The following is a 17,424-nucleotide window of genomic DNA, read 5'->3' on the forward strand; positions in this document are numbered from 1 at the left end:
TGTGTATCGGGAATTGTACCAGGTGCTAGGCATATACATACAAAGAGTGAAATCCCTACCTCAGTCATCCAAAGAGAGATTCATATTCTTTATTTCAATTCAATCATTTTTTTTAGTAATATCCAACTCTTTATGACCCCATTTTGGGTATTCTTGGCAAAGATCCTGGAATGGTTGGCCAATTCCTTCTCCAGCTCATTTTATAGATGAAGAACTGAGGCAAATAGGGTGAAGTGATTTGTCCTGGGTCATACAGTCCAATAAGTATCTGAGACTGGATTTGAACTCAGGAAGCTGAGTTTTCTTGATTTCAAGCCCGGCAACTCTATCTGCTGCACCACCTGGCTGCCCCATTCTTTATCTCACAAACACATAAAATTATGCTACCACCATGATTTTGAATTAAGAAAACCTCTCTTGTAAAAATCACCTGACCTTTTATTTCTCCCTCTTTCCAAGAGGAAGGAAATAGCAAACATCTCACTCCCTCCCCCCAGCAAGACCACTGCTTCCTTTAGAGCCCTGTAACCATCAAAAGGGGAGCAACCCCTAAAGAAAAGGGGCCCAGCATCCTTATATTATCAATACCAATTCATGATCAAATGCTTCAGTAATAGCAATCCTCATTGTGCTTCCTACTCTGCTCCCAAAATCACCAAGCAGGGAAGAAAACTATGAAAGATTAGACCTGGCAGTTTCCTCTGCAGGATTTGTATCCTCCAAATCATAGCTATTGAAAATCCAGAAAAAAAAAAAGTTCTTGCCACCAAAATCCTTGACACTGCCAAATGGCTCAACCTTTAAAGTAGAGATGGTCTTATCAATGGAAATAACATTTTAAAAGATGTATATATATATATGCTTTGCCTTTGTACTCTAACGACCATGGGACTTTTCTGTCTGATTTGCATCTGAAATCCCCTATATATGTTGCCTCCCCCTATTAAAATGTGAGCTCCTTGAGTGCAGTCATTGCCTCACTTTTTAAATTTTGTATGTCCAGTGCGCTGCATGTAGTTTAGCACTTAACAAATGCTTTTAAATTGTCTCCCTCCACATCTATCTCAGAAAAAGAGGTGAATTTTCTCTTTTCTAGTGTCAACTCTTTTACTTGTGCCCATAATCCCACCTTCTTCTAATCCCCTCCTGGAGTTTGCTTCATGGGTCACTGCTTCTTTCTTTCTCTCTGGATCTGTCTCTTTTCCTCTCTCTGTCTCTATTCCTCTGGGCTTGTCTGTGTCTCTCTGTCTTTCACTGTCTTTGTGTCTCCGCTTTTCTCTCTACATCTCTCTATCTGCCTCTGCTTCTCTCTCTCTCTCTCTGCCTCTGCTTCTCTCTCTCTCTCTCTCTCTCCCCCTCTATTTCATCTGTCTGTCTCCTCTTTCTCTGTCTCTGTCTCTCCTTCAATCTCTCCCTATCTAATGATTCTTTCTTTGCTTTCTCTAAACATGATAGAGAGTTTACTCCATCCTTGGAAATTCCTCACTTAATGCTGCCATCCTTTTAAGCTATCATCCCATATCTCTCCTCTCTCTTTCATTTTCAGACTCCTAGATAGAGTCCTCTATACTAGTTGCTTCCACTTACAGCCATTCACATTGCAACTCAACATGACTTCTTTACGGAAAATGCCTTCCTCTAGGTACAAAATCTTCTTTAATCTCTCTGCTTCTCCTCCTGAACACTCTTTTCTATCTTGACTACTATGACCAAACTCTCAACTCTACTCCTATTGATCTGATCTCTTCATCATTTCTGTCCTCTTAGTATGAGTATATCATTTGCCTGCAGGATATCTCCTTCTTGAATGTCTTATAGACATCTCTAACTCAACATGTTTAAATTGAAACTCATTTTCTCCCTTCCTAAACCTTTCCCATCTCCAAACTTCCCCGTTTCTGTTGACAGCACTCCATCCTCCCAATAACTCATTTTCATGACCTCACAATCATCTTTGACTCTTCTTTCTCCCACATTTCTTATATCTAATCAATTGCCAAATCTTGACCATTCTATTCCCACAAAATGTCACATTTTCCCCTTTTTTCTCTCCTTAGATATCATGATAGATCAGCCCCTCATCCTCTCTCAACTGGACTATTATAATAAACTCCAGATTTGTCTCCCTTATTCCATTCTCTCTCTTCTCTAATCCACCTTCCATAATGCTTCTAAAATAATCTTCCTATGCTAGGTCATTCAACTTTTCAAAAGCTTCAGTGACTCCCCAGTGTAAGGCAAAATAAAAAAAAAAAACCTTTAATATATTTAAGGCCCATCTACAATTTGTCTACCACATTTTTAGATTTGTTTCATATTACTCCCATTTTTAATTCAAATTTTCAGCCAAAATGGATTCATAAATGTTCTCTGAAAATAGTACTGTATTGTCTACCTCTAAGTATTCACAAAAGCTATTTTCAGTGCCTATTATATACTTTATTCATATCTGCCCATCAGAATTCTTGTTTTCCTCTAAGATTTAGCTTAGGTACCACCCTTTCCCTGAAGCATTCCCTGATATCCCCTAGTTTTCTTTGTACAATATCTTTTGTACAAATGCTATATTCCCCCAGTACAATGTGAGTTCCTTAAAAGAAGGTACTATTTAATTTTTGTCTTTGTATCACCACCCTCTCATACTCTGCTTTATACTTAGAGGTGCTTAATAAATGTTTGTGGCATTGCACCGAATAGAGTATAAATGGTTCCTTCATTAAATGAGAACTTGAACTAGAAAAGGTCTAAAGGTAACATAGCTGAATCCCAAACTGCTACCCCAGGAATTTACCTGGTTTGGGCTTTCTAACTATCCATGGTAATGACTGGGCCCTTCATCCACTGTATCTCCCTCTTTAAACTAGCCAGAATTTATCCCAAGAATTCATGTTGTACCAAAAATAAGAAAAAGACAAATAGCTCAAAATTCTTCAAATATATTCACAGTTCCCAATAGTAGGTACTTTAAAATACCTGTTCAGTTACGAGGACTGTCCTTCATTCCCATATTCTCAACTCTCGGTTCTTGGATAACTAGGGCTCAAGTGCAAAATTTCCAGAGTTGAGTGGTTGTTCTAGAGATTTTCCATGGGGACATAGTTAGATGCGTTCAGGCTTTCCATAGATGACCATTTAACAGTGTTATGTCTTAATACAAGAACATCTTGCCAAGAACAAGTGATTCCTCTGCATTCTGTAAATACATCCTACCTGAGGAGTGAGGTCTCAGGCGCTGAATGGCTGAATCAGTTCCTCAAGCATGGCATTGTCAGATCCAGAAGAAATTTCTCTGGTCTGCCATGGGATTGCTGTATCACCCCTTGTCCACTATTGGCAGGAATGTGAAAATATCACTGCTTACAAATCTTTGGTAGGATAGGTCACACCTCATACAGCATCTCTACAAAGGTAGGCATTCTTTTCTCTCCATTTCCATCTTCTTCTAAATTCAAATAGTAATCTTGATGTGTCTTGTTTCTATGTCTTTTCTCTTTAACCCTTATTTGGCAAGGCAAGAGCTAGGCAAAAAGGAGTTAATTGTGAGGGGAACACACAGTTGGAAAGGTGTCTAAGGCCAGATTTGAACCCAGATCCTCCTGCCTCAAGGCCTCCCTCTCTACCTACTCTGATACTTAGCTTCCCCCTGCTCCCATGTTTTCTTACATGAGTTTACTTCAGCTCAGCTAGCCAATTGTGTGATATATGAGCACTGGAGTGGTGCCAAAACTATCCACTAATGGCAGCTGCTTAAAAATACAACTCAGGGAAACTTGGAGGCTGTGTATTTTTCAGACATGTCCCTTATATGGAAGCAGCCAGCAATGGATCAGAATTAGGAACAAATAGTGAGCAAAGAGTAGCACAGAAGGAAGATTTTTGGAATCTTGCCAATTATTGAATGTGTTTCTTTAAAAAAATACCTCACTAGGACAGTAAAAATGTAGTATAACATTCTCTTCACATAATATAATCTTACAGAAGGTAGGTGGTCATAAGAATTATGAAAGGAAATAGAGCACCTGCAGAATCCATCATCATCTAGGCCTTGGAAAGCTGTCAGAGAACCACTTTTAATAGGCAAAACTTCCAAGATATTTGCTTTATGTTGACTTTAGTAACTTTTTTTAAAAAGACAAGAACTATAGCACAATCTTAGATTCTATTAAAAATGTATCATGTCCAGAATGAGGGAGGCTTGGTCTTGTTGAATTCTATACAGGTCAGGTCCCATATGAGGGATTGTGTTCAGTTCTGGATGCCATATTTTTAGAAAAAACATTGACATACTAAAACATATCCAGAGACAAGTAACCAATATGGAAAAGGGTCTTAGGAACATGCCCTGTTCAATTTGGCTGAAGGAACTGAGGATGTTTAGCCTGGCAAAGAGATGACTCTTAAGGAAGTCTTATAACTATCTTAGAGTTATTCTACTTGACCCAAGAGAGAAGAATGAGTAGCAATGGGAAGAAGTTACAGAAAAAATATAATTCATCTTTAATAGAAAACTTCCTAATGATTATAGTTATTTAAAAATGGAATGGGTTATCTCAGGGAATGATGTTTCCCCTTTCCTAGACCACCCTCACCCATTTTTGCTGATCAGTTCTTTTCTGGTATGTCCAACTCTTCATGACCGCATTTGGAGTTTTCTTTTCAAAGATATTGAAGTGGTTTGCTACTTGCTTCTCCAGCTTATTTTACAGATGAGGAAACTAAGGAAAATAGGAATAAGTGACTTGCCCAAGGTCACACAGCTAGTAAGTCACATTTGAATTCAGGTTATCCAGACTCCAGGATCAGCATTCTATTCATTTCACCACCTAGCTGTCCCAACCATTCCCCACTGGAGATCCTGGTTGATCACTTTTTGTACACAATGGAGAAGAGATTCCTTTTCATGTCCATCTTAGATTAGGTGATTTCTGAGATATCTTCTCTGAATCTCAACTCTGAGATTCTCTGTTATATATTCCTTCAGTTAAGTTAAAATCATTTGCATCTCATTTTGTCTCATTTTAGAAACATATTGACAGGGTTGTTAACCTTGCCATGTGCAAGTGTGACTGCAAATATCCCCAGGGCACTTTCTATATTGGGCACCACGCAGTCTGTGCTTTGTGACTCTGACTGCCTTTTCCAGGGCTTGTGTCCTTTGCAGTTCTGCCTCTAGGCCCTGTAGGACATATGGTGCTTTTGTTTCAACTGTGCCATGCATTTCTGATTGCATCATGCCACTTAGCCTGAGCCTGGAAAGCATAAACTGCTGTTGTTTATGCCCTGCCATTCAAGGCTGTGCTGAAGCATTTTCTTGAAGAATTCTTATGGCCATTTCTCTACTACAGGTAACCATGTAATTAGCCAAAAAAAAATCTGATTGTCACCCATCCTCTTTGGGCATGGGGGGAGCCATCCCTTTGTTACTTTTATTCTATTTTTCCCAATTACATGTAGGTACAATTTTTAATAATTATTTTCTGACATTCTCTCCCATGTTCTCTCCCTCCTGAGATGGCAGATAATTTCCTGAGATGGCAGATAATAGTATATAGGTTAGACATGTGTACTGTCATGCAATACATATTTCCATGTTTGTCATGTTGTGAAAGTAGACACATTTTGCTTATACATGAAAAAAAACTCATGAAGGAAATAAAGTGAAAAATAGTTTGTGTCAATCTATATTCCGACTCCATCAGTTCCCTCTTGGACAGTAGATAGTCTTTTTCATTGTGAGTCCCTTGGAGTTGTCATGGATCCTTGCATGGCTGATAATAGTTAACATATTCACAGTTGACATTATTGTTTTATACATTATTGTTGTTACTGGGTACAACATTCTTCCATCCTCTTAATACATCTTACTTAGATGAGCTGAGTAAAAAGTGTGGCCCTAATTTGGTGAACTCAGTAGGTTAGCCTTGTCAGAGACCCCTTTCTAACTGATGGCAATGATAAGGTTGCAGTGTGGCAAAGAAAACAGAGCACTGGAGCTGGAATCAGTTCCTTGCCCAAAGTTAGAGACGCCATTTTAAGAGCCTAAGCAAGAAGTAATAAGGACGAGGATGTGAGCTGTGTGAGCATAGAGAAGTAGACAGATAGGAAATGTTATGGAAATAGACTCAATAAGATAGCAACTCTGATCAATACAATGATCCAAAACAATTGGGAAAGATTGGTGATGAAAATTGTTATCTGCCTCCAGAGAGAGAATTGATGAACTCTGAGTACAAATCGAAATATAATCTTCTCACTTTCTTTACTTTTCTTGCTTTTTTTTCAACATGGCTAAAATGGAAATGTTTTGCATGACTTCACATATATATTGGGTATCATATTGCTTGCTTTCTCAGTGGGTAGGGGAGTTTTTCAGGGAGGAGAAATTTGGAACCCCCAAAAAAGTTAATGTTAAAAATAAATATTTTTAAGAAGGAAAAAAATAAGATAACAATTGATTATATATGGAGGGGAGAAGGGAAAGTCAGAGATGACAAGATTGGAAACTTGAGTGCCTGAAAGAATGGTGATGTGCACAACAGAAATAAGGAATTGAGTGGGGGATAGTGTTAAGAGGAAATAATAAAGCTTATAAAATAGAGACAATGATGTTAGCACCTACTCCACAGGGCTGTTAAAAGGCTAAAATGAAAGAAAGTTGACTATAATATATGAACAGAGTAAGACTTTCAATCATAAAACAGGTAAGGTTTGGAGGGGATGTGGGAAAATGGCAACACTGTCGGTGCAACTGTTGAACTGATTCAGCCATTTTGGAGAGCAATCTGGAATTATGCCTAGAGACTTATAAAACTGTGTAGATCCTTTGACCCAGCAATACCACTGTAGGGTCTGTCTCCCAAGGCAATCAGAGAAAAAGGGAAAAAAACATATATTCTAAAATATTTTTGGCAGCTTTCTTTATGGTGTCAAAGAACTAGAAACTGAAGTGATGCCCATTGGTTGGGAGAATGGCTGAACAATTTGTGGCATATAATTGTGATAGAATACTACTGTGCCATAAAAATGATGAACAGGTTAATTAAGATAAAACAACATGGAAAGCCCTATATGAAATTATGAAAAGTGAAATGAATAGAATCAAAAATATCTTATATACAGCTACAGAATTGATGTTCGAAGAATGATTTGTGAATGTCTACCTCCAGAGAAAGAACTGATGAATAGAAACACGAAAGACATAGTTTATTATGTACTTTTTTTGGGGTGTGAAGTAATGGCTTCTCTAGTAGAAGGAAATAAGGAAAGGCGATAAGATGCCTGAGGATTTTAATGTAACCAACAAATAAAACAATAAGGAAAAGAAAGCAGATAACATAATATGTAACCAATAGTGTGTAAGTTCCTTGAAGGATGAGATTGTTATATTTTTTCTTTGTATCTGCAGACCATTCTTCCTTTTAGCCCAGCCTTCACATCATTATCCTCTGAAACAATGCCTCTGGAGATATGATTTGGCAATTGTTCCTTTGGGTGCTATACCATAGATATCAAAGATGCTGAAAAGATTTTCCACCAGTCTTTGACACATTAGAAACTGATGTAATTTCATTCATGGAAATTATATTAAAGATGATTAATTACTATTTGTTTTGCCGCTGTACCATAAGAGCCATGAGACTTTTCCATTTGACTGAAACCTTTTTGTGCTGTCTCCTCCTTGAAAGTGTGTTCTTTTTTATTTTTTTTTAATTTTCTATATTTCAGCATCTAACATGGTGTTTTAAGGGCTCAATAAGAGGTTTTTTTTTTCTTTCATTCATAGTCTGAGTCCCCATGGGTATCATATTTTCTCTTGACTTCTCAAAGACATGTACTTTTTCTAAGTCATGCTTTCTATTCCTTTGTCTAATACTAAAATCTGAACACGAGTCAGGGTTTTACAAATTCATTTGGAATTCAGGCTTTATTCATGGCACTGTTCTTTCACAACAGCGGTAATACAGGAAGATAAAACAAATTCTTTGAGAATGTGTACATGAAATGTGAAGTTTGAACTATCCTATGGTCAGCCATTGACACTGAAGAATTCATTATATCAAGGCTACGAAATGGAGAAGATATTTGGAAATAGAAATTTCTTTTTGTGGTTGGACCTAGTGGTCAAGGAGGACACATTTAGAGATTCCGTAGCATCTGCAAAGCAGTTTGTACACAGTTTCAGGCCGTGACTCAAATCTCTGGAATTTCTATCTAGGCGTTATAGGCATCTTGACAGTAAAAGAGCTTACTATCTCTGCTAATTTTCTCTTCCTGGAATATCAGAGACTTCTCTACTAATGAGTGCCTGGAAATTGCTTGATTTTTCTTCTATTTACTAAGTTCATTTACTTCCTGAGAAAAATAACATGGTGAGCAAATGTCACCTATGCAGTATAAAAGCAGAGATGATTCATTCCACTTAAATTTCCTGAAATATCAAGCAAATTAAATAAAAATCTGATAAAATGTGATAGCTCAGGTAGCAAGGGGAATAATAGAGAGTATAAAGAGGAAGGAAGGTGAGATGGAGTTCTGTCTATGTAATTCAATATCATGAACATTTGTTAATTATCTGTGCCAGATGTAGGGTACACACACACACACACACACACACACACACACACACACACACAAATATTCCCTGTCCTTCAGGTGTTTACATTCTACCTGGAGGGTGGAGATGTGTGCAAATATGTTAACCATCAAGAGATTGCTTAAAACACCCCCAAGAGTCCTTTAGCAACAAAACCAAGATTCTGCCCAGTTACAGGTTGGGCAAAATTTATGAAAAAATCATTCCATCTTCCCCTTGGCTAGGATGCAATACTGGCTTGTAGTGGCTTCAAATCTAATGGTTCCCAGGGCATATATTTTCAGGCTTTTTCAGTTTATTGAATGACTTTACTAAAGTCTTTCTTATGTGAAAGAATGCTCCAAATCCCTAATAATAGGAGAAATGCATATCAAAATAACTTTGAGGATATACCTCTCATAAAGTGAATTGGCAAAGATGACAAAAGATGGCAATAGTTAATGTTAGAGAAATTGTGGAAAGATAGCCCTATTGCTTGGCATATAATCAATTCTTCTTCCTTCCTTCTTTCTTTCCTTACCTCCCTCCTTCTTTTTGTCCCTCCTTTCTTCCTTTCCTTTTTTCCCTTCCTTTCTCTCTCTTTTCCTTCCTTCTTTTCTCTATTCCTTCTTTACTTCCTTTCTTCTTCTTTCTCTCCCTCCTTCCCACCTTCCTTCCCTCATCCCTTCTTTCATTCTTTGTCCTTCAAAAAGTAATCATTAACAAATACAACTTTTCTCCTTTTTAGATATAGAGGGGTAGGAAATCATAGATGTGTGCCCCCTATAATTGAAGTACACCTTCTATAATGATCAACAAAGCCCACCTTCCAGCTGATGCAATTCTAGCAATGGAATGAATTATATGGGAGGCACTATTCAGTTGGGGAGGAAAGGTTACTGCCTCTTGCTGGCCTCTACTATCATATGGGTAATACTACTCTCTCTCAGCTCCTTCCTTTGACCATGACTTGATAATCAATGTTTTTACTTCAGTAAGTCAATTAACATTTATTAAGTGCTTACTATGCTCCAGGCATTGTGGCAAACCCTGGGGTATACAAAGAAAGTAGAAGACAGTCCCTGCTCTAAAGGAGCTTACAGTCTAATGTGGGAGACAAAATGTAAACAATTATTTACAAACAAGATATATACAGAAAATATTTGAAAAAATCAAGCTAGTTTTTCATTTCAGATTTGTTATGGGAAGACAATAGGAAAATAAAATACTAGAGGCCAATGGACACTTCAGCATTTCTAGCTCTCAGCTCACTCACAGTGTTCTCCTGACCACTCCAAAGCATTTTTTGTTTACTGCTAGTCTAAATCTATTTCTACTATCCTCTGCCTTTGAGAAACTGTGAAAATATGAATCATCTAAGTCTCTTTTGTTCATATCTGATTGTGAATTTTTCCAGGAAAGACCTCAGTAATAAATTCTATCTCTTTCTCTTTCGCCCATCACCTGTTGCTTCTTCCTCAGCTGCCTTTGAGCAAGAAAACACTTATAGATCCAAAATTCATTGATCAACTACAGCCTGTTCTTTTTGCAAACTTTAAGGATTAGGTGAATGGGGTTATAAACATAACTTGAACATTACAGAGATAAGCTTTTGGTACAAGCATACGCTTTTCTGGAGAGGAAGAGCAGAGAACAATAATGAAATCACTGTCTTGGATTTGTCCCCCTGGATGAATTCCCCCACATGGCCTCAACATCCAGCAACTGGAGTTCTCATTCCACTTCCCTGGTTGTTGTTCACTGAAGCTTCTGTCTGGATCTCTCACTCTTCCACTCCTAATCTCCTGAAAGGGTGCTGCCTGAATACCCAACTCTCACTACCTCTTCTGGTGCAGGGGATGATGGCTGCCACTGCCCATACCTCCAGTCTGTTTGAACCCATTTCTTGTGCTCTCAGGTCTCACTCACTTTACTGGAAGGACTTTTGCCCTTTACCCTCTCCCCTCTCTTAGAAGGATGGGATAGAATCTTGCCTTTCATACATAGTCTCAACAGCTATTGAGGCACTCAAATGGCTAAACCCTGGGGTATTTTTGATCTGACAGAAAACACTGATCTTCTGTATCCTGGTACACAAAATTACTTATTTATGCAAAGAAATTGCACATGCATCACACCATTCGATTTGGCACATCTAAACTTTTCACTAGAATAAGAATAAAGTAATTCTCTTTTACAGCTTCAATGATCCTGCCTTGGATTTCATAAATCTTCTAATCCTCCAGACAGAAAGCTATGAACAAAACAAGTTGGTAACTCTGCTAGTCACGGCACCATTTCTCAGATTTATAGCTTTTCTATAATCAAGTCACCATCCTGACCTGAGTGACTGACTACCAGTAAAACCATTGATTTCCTGACGATCTCTACTACTTCTTACATTTCTCTCTGTGCTTTGTGTTAAACAGTCTGTGATTATTCAGACATCACAGGTTTGCTAAAGTGGAGCTTCATGACCCCCTGTCCTTCCTGAACAAGGTCCCTCCTACGTTTCATTTTTTATTTCCAAATGCTTCCACTTTTCACTGAGGCATGGTTGATGAAAGAAAATAGTATAGTTTTACGATCCCCAGGGCTACAGATATATTTGAATTGCTAGTAGGCTAGAGAGACTATGAAAATACTACCTTTTGTGGAAATACAAGCTCTCTTCTACCCCCAATCCAGAATAATAAAAATGCAGTAGCCAGCAGCTTTAGATAAGACATATGCAATGCAGAATGTGTTCTGATTATGTGCTTAGTGCCAAATGGAATTCATAGGGGTTCAGTTTAGCTCCCTTAGCTAAGTTTCACATTTTAGTTTCTCAAAATGTTAGAGATATGATTTGCAGTAATTGTCTCTCATTTTAGTTGATGACATCTGAAAATTAGAAGTATTCTGAAAAAAGCATTGTTGGCAATTCAGAAATGCTACCCAAGAATCTGTCTTTCAAGTTAGCATTTGTGAGAGCTAGTATGTCTTTGTTGTTGGAGCACATGCCAAATGTTCCCGCAAAGCTTTTAATTTATTTTTAGAATATTACTTACATTAGGGCAAATGAGAAATCTATTCTAACAGAAAAAAAAATACTTTTAAGTAACAATGACTTTTAAAGATTACATTTTAAGATTAATCTTTGTCTCTCTCCTTATCAAATCCCCAAAGATCCCTTCCAGTTATTCATGCATTTTGTACCCCACATATCTCCTTTTTATTCTTTCTGCTTAGCTTCAATCAAATCAATAAGTTTTTAGTAAGCACCTACTATGTCTGACCTCAAGGAGTTTGTACCAAAGACCAGATCGGAGCCCAGTTTCTTCTAAACAAGGCAAATCAGCAGAATTGGAGATCTGTCTTTCAGTTCTTGGAGAACACTATAGAACTGTCAATTTTGGGTTTAGAAATAAAGACAAATATGGGGCAACTAGGTGGCTCAGTGGATAGAGAGTCAGGCCTAGAGATGAGAAGTCCTGGGTTCAAATCTGATACTTCCTAGGTGTGTGGCTGTGGGCAAGTCATTTAACCCTGATTGTCTAGTCCTTGCCACTCTTCTATTTTAGAACCAATACTAAAACAGAAGGTAAAGATTTTCTTTTCTTTTTTTTTTTTAAGGAAAAGAAATAAGGACTAATAATATAATGTCATAATGATAACATAATAATAGCTTCTTGGATTGCTGGATGGGGAATATATTGTATATGCCACAATGGCTTTGTCATTTTTTCTTCCTACCAGAGGAATATAACACAGGCAAAACTCATCCCTTGGTTATTTCAGATTCCCTTACTCCTCCTCCATTCATAGGGCACACACATGTCTTGAGTTACTATCTTATCTTTCTATAAGCATAGTATCTTATATAGATATGTTTTTCCTGCTATTTCTTAAATAATAATTTAATAATATTTATCCTTTATTCTCTAGACCTCACTTGTTACTGCTTTTTTATTTGGTAGTTCAACAACCTTGTCAATTATTTACTGAGTGATATTTCTAACATCTTTAACATACACATGGTGGCCAGATAGGGAGATGCAGCAGCTGGTGACACCCCTTTTGCCTCCACTCACAAGCTTACAGTCGTTTTTACTTTGATCAACACCAGGGGAGTGAGTAGTATTTGTTTGAAATTTTTCTATGAACACTTAGTTACAGCTCAGCAGCCAAAAGGAAATGGTTAGAGAGAGAATACTTGTTCCTACTCTGAAGTGAAGAAGGAAACTTCACCAATATACATTTCCATCTTATCTTCTTTTATTTATTTGTTTGTTACATTAAAATTCCCAGGTAACTTCCTCCCTCCCCTCTCCACACCAGAAAAGTCATCATTTGACCATTTATGCAGGAATGGTTTAATATTTTCTAAAAAACTATTAATATAATTGATTACATCAACAAAAGTGTGAATTTCTAGAAGTAGGCTCTTATTTTTGGTTTTGTTCAGTCATTTTTCAATTGTGTCTAACTCTTGGTGGACCCATTTGGGGGTTTTCTGGTAAAGAAACTGGAGTGGTTTGCCATTTTCCTTCTCCAACACATTTTTAGGGGAGGAAATTGAGGCAAGTAGAATTAAGTGACTTGCCCAGGATCATACAACCAGTAAATATCTGAGGTCATATCTGAACTTGGATCTTCCTGATTCTAGGTCTAGATCTCTATTTACGGTTCTATAGAAATAAGCTCTTTAAGCCTCAATCTGGGTTGATCTGAGAAATAGCATATTCATATGCTCTTAAGGACTTGCCCTTCACTGTCCATTTCTCCATTATATCACCAACATCTCTTGAGTTATAAAGGTAGGTGTTACTTGTTGTTCCTTAAACAACCCTAATATTTATCCTTTATTCTGTAGGATTTAAATTAATATCCAATACTTCAAGTATTAATTTATAAAGTTTATTATCTGACAAAATAGAACCACGTGATTAAGTTTTTTTACCTGTTCAAAAATCCCCACTCCACCAAAGCTGCAAGAGAAAAAGAGAGAGAGAGATGGACCTCCACCCAATTTATGTCCTGTCTACATCAGCACGTAATGACAGGAAGTGAGTGGGGTTCTCAGAATTGTAGTTTTGCTGGGGATGGTAGTTTTTAGTGTAACAGATTCTAATTACACAATCACCTAATATTTTTCTCACCTTATTCCTTGTTCTTATTATTTCCTGTGTCTAGAATGTGTGAATTGCAGAGGAAGAAGTGGCATTATTAAGTAACTAATTGAATGTTGGGTATGGAGGATAGAGGAGATCAACATACTTCTAATGTTTCAAGCCTCGGTGATTAGTTGGAGCATTCACAGAAATATGTGAACAAGGGAGAGGGACCGTCCATTCCAACAAGTCAGGCTTGGGAGAGATGATCACAGTTGTTTTAGATGTGATGAGGTTGATGTGTCAATGGAACATCCAGTCTAGAAAATGTTTGGGAATATCTGGTGGAAAGTTAGAGCCGAGATTAGGGCTGAATATTTAGAGTTATTAAACCAATGCCCTTACCAAAGAGAAGAGCTCCTTGGATAGATCCTTGTGAAACATTCCTGATTACTGGGCTGAAAAACAATGAACCAGAGAAGTAAATCAAGACAGAACATATACACTAAAGGTGGGAGACAGCCAGGAAAGAGCAGTATCATAGAAGCTAAGGGGGAAAGAGAATAAATACCTAGAAGGAAGGATACAACAACAGTACTTCAGAGGGGCCAATAAGTTAAGAACTGAGAAAAAAACCACCAATTTAGCAGAATTTTCTGGTAATCTTAGAGAGAGTAATTTCAGTGATATGGGGAAGCTGGAAGTCAGATGGCAAGGGATTTAGAAGTGAGTGGGAAGTGAGAAAGTAGAGGCAACCAGTAAAGGAGACTTGGAATTTGGCAATAAAAGTTAAAAGAGATAAAGAACAATGGCTTGAGGGCATAGTGAAATCAAGTGAAGGTTCTTAAAGGGAAAATTGGATTGATTTATTGGCAACAATAAGGTTTAAAAAGTAAGTAGTTTAATTATCCTCATTTTGCAAAAGAGAAAACTGAAGTTCTGATTTGACCAGGATCAGTCTCCTAGGTAATAAACACCCAATGCTGGATTTGAATCCAGTTTTCCCAACTCTAGCTCTTACATTTATCCATTGCCCTACTGTCATTCAGTAAAGTAGGAGGCAAAACAGAGGGAAATGTAGAAAGAATGAGAAGAAAAGGGAAGGTTTAGAAAAATCATTATGAAGAGTGTAATTTAAATATTGCCATGCAGCAGTGAGGTCCCAGTTGAGACTAGAGCAGGGGTCAGCAACCTTTTTGGCCGTGAGAGCCATAAATGCCACATTTTTTAAATGTAATTTAATGTAATTTCGTGAGAGCCGTACAGTGCTCATAGTGCGCGCTCCTGTAACAGCGCCTGAAAAAAAATTGACAAAAGAGCCAGATATGGCTCGAGAGCCATACGTTGCCGACCCCTGGACTAGAGAGTTCACTTTCTCTTTCCTCCTCTACTTGCCCCTTCTTCAGTGCCTACAAATAAAAACTCATAATAGCCCACATTAAATGCAAGTTTTAAGAGTAAGCAGAACAGCCATGTGATATTGGTAATGTGATAATTATTCCTATGCATGGTGTCCCAAAAATCTTAGTGCAATTCTAAGCCTTGAGAAGCCAAGAAAAGCTGATTCTGAAATCTTAATTGGCTTATATGATTGTGTAGTTAGTAAGGGTTGAAGCCAGGATTCAAACATAGGTCTCCTGACTTCAAGACTGGGTCTCCTTGCTGTGTTTCTTTTTTAATTGTACCTTATTTCCTTCCATATCTCTTCTATCCAAAATCAAAACAAAAAGCCTTTTAGGCTACTGTTTTGTCTTTCTCTACACCAACAAAATTCTTGAAGGAGTACATATATATGCATCCTCTTTAGTTTCTCATCATCCCCTAATTTCTTAGACTTTTCAGTCTAAGGTCTTGCAATATCAGAGGAAAGAAAGTGGGTGTTGATAAGAGATATCATGAAGATATAAATTAAAAATCTTAGCAATGAATTAAAGGAGGAATGAGAGTGAGAAGTCAATAATATTATCCAGTTGCAATCCTGGGAAGACGGTGGTACCCTTGATAATAATAGAAATTAGGAAAGAGGGACATGTTTGAAAGTCACCAGAGATTTACTAATGATCAAATCCATTGGTTTTTACTTAGTTTCCAGTTTCTCTGAAGTATCTGATACTACTGACCAGTCCCTTCTTGAAACTGCATTCCATTGGTTCTTCTACCCCTGACCTCTCTTCCTCTTCCCACATCTTAAATATAAATATTCCCCAAGATTTTCTCTTGGCCCTACTTCTTTCTGTTCAAAATCTCTTTTGCTGAGCTTGTTCATCCCCATATCTTCAAAAATCATTTCTATTAGTATCACACCATCCCAATAAAAAATTTCAATGACCTCCCATTGACTAAGTCCAAATTCATAGGCTTATCAATCAAAACCTTAATGGCACAGCCAAAAATTGCCTCTCCAGGCAGCTATATGGTACAATGGGTAGAGAGTTGGATGCAGAATAAGGAAGATCTAAGTTCAAATCAACCCTTAGACACTTACTGGCTGTGTGACACTGGTCAAATCAGTTAACCTGTTTTTGCCTCAGTTTCTTCATCCATAAAATGGAGATAATAATAATAACTACCTCCCAAGGTTGTTCTAAGGATAAAATAAGACAATATTTGTAAAGTGATTTGTGAACTTTAAAATGCTATATAAATGATATTACCATTATTGTATTATTAGTCTCTTTCACTTATCACCTACATTTAACCCAACTAAAAACTATACTGCCTTGCCTATTTCTTAAATAAAATTGAAATCTTCCTGCCCTCCTGTCTTTGTTCATGTGATTCCCTATGTATGCAATACCTTTAACCTAAAATTAATTCAATTTAATTCAAGAAGTGTTTATGAAATGCCTACTGTGTGCAAGGCACTTTTAATAAATTGAATTAATCGAAAGGATCATGCTACCAACTCCCATTCCTACATCTGCTCTCCAATATATTTTCTGCATTTTTTCAAGGTCCAGCTTAAATTCTTCCCTGAAGACTTTTTTGATTTTCCCAAATAGATGAAAACTCCTCAGTTTGCATAACTCATTTTTATCACATTCTACCTTGGATTATATTCATCTGTGTACTGAGTTTCATTTGCATGCTTCCCATTAAAATTTAAAGTCCTCCAGGACAAAGATTATGTCTGATTTTTACTGATCTTGTGTCTTGATAACATCTAACATGGTGAAATATTCCAACAAGCCATTCAATAAATATATATTGAGAGTATGTTGGACAAATAACAGAAAAATGTATAGCACTGTGCTGTGGGCATAGTATTTAAAGGAAATTATAATTTTACTTAATAGTAAAATTATAATTTCTAAATTATTTTCCAATAGTTATTCATAAAAGTCTACAGAAAGTAGACTTTAATAATAAATGAATGGCTTCTCTATTCAGAGCTCAAAATTACAAGGCAATGACTTTTTTTGTCTTGAAAGGAACAGGAACTAAATATGCAGAAGGAACTACACATTTGTAGACATGGCCAATGCAGGAATTTGTTTTGCTTAATTATGCATATTCTTTACAATGGTTTTCCTTCCTTCCTTCCTCCTTTCTTCTTTCCTTCATTCCTTCCTTCCTCTCTCCTTCCCTCCCTCCCTCCCTTGTCTCTTTCTTTTCTTCCTTCCTCTCTCCATCCCTTTCTTTCTCTCTTTCTCTCTCTTTCTTCCTTCCTTTTCTTCCTTCCTTCCTTCCTTCCTTCCTTCCTTCCTTCCTTCCTTCCTTCCTTCCTTCCTTCCTTCCTTCCTTCCTTCCTGTCTTAAT

This window comes from Gracilinanus agilis, chromosome 2 (assembly GCF_016433145.1).
Source record: "Gracilinanus agilis isolate LMUSP501 chromosome 2, AgileGrace, whole genome shotgun sequence".
In the NCBI taxonomy this organism is placed as follows: Eukaryota; Metazoa; Chordata; class Mammalia; order Didelphimorphia; family Didelphidae; genus Gracilinanus; species Gracilinanus agilis.